The sequence below is a fragment of the Elephantulus edwardii genome, unplaced genomic scaffold (genome assembly GCF_000299155.1).
Source record: "Elephantulus edwardii isolate Elephantulus edwardi_28Jun2011 unplaced genomic scaffold, EleEdw1.0 scaffold00096, whole genome shotgun sequence".
Taxonomy (NCBI): domain Eukaryota; kingdom Metazoa; phylum Chordata; class Mammalia; order Macroscelidea; family Macroscelididae; genus Elephantulus; species Elephantulus edwardii.
In genome coordinates, this window is record NW_006399846.1 from 52,746 (window position 1) to 58,975 (window position 6,230).

Genomic DNA, 6,230 nt, shown 5'->3' on the forward strand with positions numbered 1-6,230 from the left:
ACAGAAATAAATAAAAAGACAGGGAATTCAAATTTTCCACATTGAGCTTTTCAGTATATTAGAAATTTTCTATAATGAATGTCTTTTACCAATGAGAAAAAAAATATTTGTTAAAGGTTTATTTTTTACCTATGTTCTTATTTGCGACTGTCAAATATTCATTTTCAACTTCATACTTGACTATATAGGGAGCTCAGGTGGCCTAGTGGCAAGAAGCTGCACTGCAATCCCGAAGGCATGTGGTTGATACCACTAGCTGCAATGCAGAAGAAGGATGGATAATCTCCTCTTGTGCAATTAATTGCCCTGACAAACCACTGGAGGATCAGCTATGGGCCGGTTCTGACTTTAGGTACTCCGCAACAACAACAATTTGACTATATGTGTAATCTTCAGCTACAAATAAAAAGAAATTAATTATACAATAATAAAAATAATATAATGTAAGTATAATATAATATAAATAAAAATAATTACACAAATAAAAAAAAAAGAAAATTAAGATCCTTACCACGGGTCGATTGGCAGCACCAGAATGGATGGAGAAGAGATTGAGGTTGTAAAAATTTCAGCTTGCTTGGCTCCACAATCAATATTCTTGGCACCAGCAATCAGAAAATCAAAAGACAAATTGCATTGGAGAAGTCTGATGTCAGGGATGTCTCCAAAGGGCTAAAGAGTAATGATCTCAGTCTAAGGATTAAGGTACACTATAGTCTTTACAATTACTTACTATGTGATCAGAGAGTTAGACAATGACTAGGATAATGGAGAAATTGTGCCTTTGAGTTGTAGTGCTGCAGAAGAATTTTGAATATATGGACCACCAAGGTAACAAACAGTGGTTTTAATCTGCAAAAAACCAAGACCCTTAGCTGGATGGATCAATATAGTGATTGCCACACACACAGTGAACTAAAGCCCAGGTGTGATTGTGAGGATGGTGCAAGAAGAGGTTGTGTTTTCCACTGTTGTTCGGAGTCACTATGCACTGGAGTCAATTTGATGATGACATCTAACAATAAGGATGTCATTCATGAAGAGAGCAAAAGGCCATTCCAAAGGCAGAGAAGAAAGAAAAAATCTGAATGGATGTCAGAAGAGAATCTGAAAATTGCACTAGAGGATTAATAATGTGTCATTGATGTTAGCTTAAAGACTAAAGTATGCCTGATTTGAATAAGAATTACAGAAGAGTAATCAATGTCTCAGTTCTTCCTGGTTGGCTCTTCCCAGGGCCTCAGGAACTTCTCCTTGCCAAAAGGAGCATGGTGGTGTGAACTCAGGAATTGTGGCAAGCTTTTGGAGTCAAGTGCTTTTCCGGGCATGTATTTGACGTGCAGGTTTGCTCTGTCCCCGGGAGTGAGGCAAGCCAGGCTTGGCCTAGGGTTTGAGCCAGGAGGCGGCCTTACGCCCAAAGGCAGTTGGGAGAGGAGGCGGCCATGTTCTTCCTGGTCGCTATGAGTCATCTATGACTCGATGGCACCAAACAACAATAACAACGACAACGACAAAGAAAGAGCTATGTTGGCCTAGTAGAAAGGAAGTTATGCTACCAAGCGGAAGGTGGGTGATTTTCATTGGTGGCCCTCAGTCAGGTTCAAATTGTTTTCCTTTCAAACATCCTTCTAGGTGGTATAGCACTGGTCTGTGTGTTGCTGTACAGAGGTAACTCGTGGTTGCTGTGATGCTGAAGACTGTGACAGTGTTGTGCCAATCGTGGTAATGGGTACCCATGGTGGACAGTGTTGTCTGGAGCTTCCCGACTAAAACAAACCTGGAAGCAGGAGCGGCATCCACTTCCGAAATGGCTTGCCTCCGGAAACTCTATGTAAGAACAGTGCTCAGGCCGTTCGTTCATAGGGTCGCTATGAGTCGTCTACGACTCGATGGCACCAAACAACAATAATCAATGCCTCTGAGTTATGGTGTTGAGGAAGAGTTCTAAATATCCATTGGACTTCCAAGAGGACAAACAAGTATATCTTGAAGAAAGTGCAGCCAAGGGGCTTCATAGATGTGAGAATGTTGAAGCTTCATCTCACATACTTTGGGAATGTCAGGAGAGATCAGTCTTTGGAAAAGGACATCAGTTTGGAAAAGTTGAGAGTCAACAAAAGAGAGGAAGATCTTCAACAAGAGGGATTCACATAGTGACTGCAACAATGGGCTCAAAAGTATCAGACAAGAGGATGGCACAGGAGAGGGCAAATTTCAGATCTATTATTCATAGGGTCCTTGTGAGTCATAAATTGGCACCTAGCAGTAACTATTATTGAAAGCTAAAATAAGTTTCACTGAAGGACAATTCATTACAACTTGCATTATGTAGATGATGCAACTTTGCTTGCTGGAATTGAGGAGGACCTGAAGCATTTGCTGCTGAAGGTGAAGGACTGCAATCTTCAATATGGATTGAAATTTAATATCATGAAGGCAAAGATTCTCGCCATTGGGCCAATTGGCAGCACTATGATAGATGGAGAAGAGTTTGAGATTGTTAACAATTTCAGCTTGCTTGGTTCCACAGCCAGCTCTCTTTGCATGAGCGTTGGGAAATCAAAAGACAAATTGCATTAGGAAAATCTGTTATCAGGGACCTCGCCAGAACAATGATATCAGAGTAGAGACTAAGGTATGCCTGACCCAGGCCATGGTTTTTGTAAGTATTCATCAGAGAGCCGGACAATGACTTAGGATGATAAAAGAACTGATGCCTTTGAGTTACAGTGCTGGAGAAGAGTATTGAACAAAGAGCAAAATAAATTTCCACATAGATAGTTATTATTGGAAGATTGCTAGGGATAGGTAAGGTGGGAAAGATTTGTTGTTAATGTACTATTGAGTTGTGACTCATAGCAGCCCTATGAATAATGGCTCTCAATCTTCCCCTATCCTGAACATATTCAATCTAACCATCTCTGAAACACCTGACCCTCTTGCAACAGTCACTGTGCAAATCCATCTTATCCAGGGTCTTTCTCTTCTGTGCAGATCTTCAGCCCTTCCAAGCATGATGTTCTCCAAACACTGATCCCTCTTGGTGATGTGCCGAAAGTGTTAAGCTGGAGCTTTAACATCCTTGCCTCAAAGGAGCAAACTGTTTTTGCCCTCTCCAGAACAAACCTATTTGTTCTCTTGGCAGTCCATGGTTATGTTTAGCATTCTTTTCCAGCACTACAACTCAAAAGTATCCGTTCTTCAGAAACATTCAAGAAAGGGTTGCTGTCATTATGTGCCATCGAGTCACCTGTGACTCATAGTGACCTTAAGTACAACTGCCCTAAATCCTGCTCTATCCTGTGCCAATCTTATTTTCTCTGATACACCTACCCCAATTACCCCAGTCACTGAATCAATCCATCTCCTCGAGGGTCTTCCTCTCTTGCACTGTCCCTCCACCCTCTCAAACATGACGTCCCTCTGCAAAGACTGTTGCCTCCTTGCAAAATGTTCAAAGTATGTCCCATGAAGCTTCAGAATCCTTGCCTCCAAGGAGCAGCCTGGTTTAACCCACTCCAGGATGAAGCTGTTTGTTCTCTTAGCAGTCCTTTGTATATTCAATACTCTTCTTCACCACCACAGTTCAAAGGCATCAATTCTATCATCCCTAGTCTTTGTCCAGCTTTCTGATACATAGTAAGTGATTGCAAGGACCATGATCTGTATCAGGCTTTCCTTGGCCTCAAGACTGACATTGTTGCTCTTCAGTACTTTGGTAAGGTCTCTGACACCAGAATTTCCCAATGCAATACGTTTTTTAATTTCTTGGTTGCTGGTGGCATGAGTGTTGATAGCAAACGTTAAGAAGTAGATAATAGGCAACTATTAAGATGGATGAAGGGAAAGGCAATATACAATAAGGAGGATGATCAGTCTTTGTCGATATTATAGTAAATATTAAAAAACTAAAATGTGCATGAATGACTGAGTGAAAAACAAATATCTATTCAAATTAATAAAAGACAATACTAGTGCAAAACTCAGTAATTTCCTTTGAATTTCTCAGAACACACTATTGTGCTCCTTACGAATCTACCTTCTCAATATATATGACATTTAATATTAAACATTCTTTAAGCAAAAGCTACATTTATCATGAATTCCTAGAATGCAGTTGTTTACTATTCACTAGGTGCAGTCACAGTGTCAATCTATCTCCCAGAGGGTCTTCCTGCCTTTTGCTAATCTTCTTTTCCCAGCATGATGTAACTTTCCTGGTACTTCCTGACAACATGGCCATAGTAAGTAAGATGAAATTTCATAATCTTTGTTGCTAAGGAAATCCTGATTATACTTTCTCAAAGATGGATTTCTTCTTTGTCAGTTTATGGCATATTCAATATTCTTTGTCAACATCACAATTCAGTTGCTGTTAGTTGTCGAGCTGAGTATGATTTAAGACCTCATGAACAACAGATCTGAATCCTGTCTAATCCTGTGCCATCTCATCATTTCTGACATAGTATAGCCTTTGCTGAAGTCATTGTGTCAATTGCTGAGGCTTTTCCTCTTTTACTGTCCCTCCTCCTTCACCTTTTTTTAGCAACTTGCCTAAAATATGTGAGACATCACTTTAACACCTTTGCCTCCCAGGAGCACTCTGGCTGCACTTTCTACAAGACCTGTCTGTCTTTTTGGCAGTTGAGGGGCTATTCAGTACTCGTCTCTAATACAACTGTTCAAAGGCATTGATTCTTATTCTGTCATCCTTATTCATGCCATTGCAGCAAAGCAAGTAATTGAAAAGACGTCTAAATCAGAAGCACCTTAGTCCTAAAACCAGTTTAACCTCAATAATTTGGAGACATCTCTGACTGAAAATTTTCCCAGTACACCTCCATATTTCCTGACTGCTGATGCCAAGTATATTGATGGTGGATCCAAGTAAGATGCAGTCATTGATAGTTGTAATCTTTTCTCCATCTATCATGATGTTGTCTATTAGTCTAATAGTGAGAAATTTTTTTTCATAACATTGAGATGCAAAATATTTAAGGCTGCAGTGTTTGATCTTCTGCAGCAAGTGCTTCAAGTCCTCTCTCACTTTCAGCAAGCAAGTTTGTGTCATATGCTTAAGGTTATTAATGAATCTTTCTCCATTTCTGAAGCCACATTCTTCTTCATAAAGTCTAGCTTCTTGAATAATTTGTTCAGCAATGACAATTCAACAGATCGAATAGATATGAAGAATACAACTCTGACGCACATCTTTCTTAATTTTAAACTAAGTAGTACTCCCTTGCTCTGTTTACACAATAGCCTTTTGGTCTAGATATAGATTTAACATGAGCACAATAAATGCTCTGTGATTCCGATTCTTCTCAATGTCAGCCACATTTTGTTATGGTCCACAAATGCCAAAAGTAAAATGCCTTTGCATCGTCAAGAAAGCACAAATAGACATTTTTCTGGTATTCTTTGCTTTCAACTAGGACCCATCTGACATCAGCAATGATATTCATGGTACCAGCTATGGTTCTCTGCATATTGTTCTAGCTGTTTAGTAATAATTTTCATCAGTATTTTGCTTGCATATGATATTATTAATATTGTTCAATAATTTTTACATTCTGTTTTATCACCTTTCTTGGGAATGGGAACAAATATAGATTTCTTTCAGTCAGTCATTCAGGCACAATTCAAAGGTATTCCTTATTTAGGTTTTGCTTTTTGAAATTCCAGTTACCTACAGTTAACTGTGATCCAAAAATAGTAACCCAGCAATGAGTGATATAACCTATATCATTTATCTCACCTAAGTATTATTATGAGCCAAGATGAACTTGATGACTCATAACATCAATTTATTATAAATCTACTTTTTATTAGATATTAACTCTTACTGTGCATATTTTATAAATTAAGTTTTATCATAGGTAAGTATGTATACGAAAATAGTATATTCACCACCAGAAAATAGACAACATCATGATAGATTTGGAGAAAAGGTGGCAATTGATAATGATTTCGTCTTACCTGTGTCCACAATTGACACCTTTGGTACCAGCTGCCAAGAAACCACAGGATGTGTTGCATTGGGAAAATCTCTAACAAGGACCTATCCTTGCACAAAAGTACTAAATAACAATGAGGTCAGTTTAATGACAAAAGTGCACCTGATGCAAATCATGGCCTTTTCAATTACTTGATATGCACCTCAAAGTTAGACAATGACTAAAGATACAGAACAATCGAAACCTTGAATTTGGATGATGGAAAAGAGTATG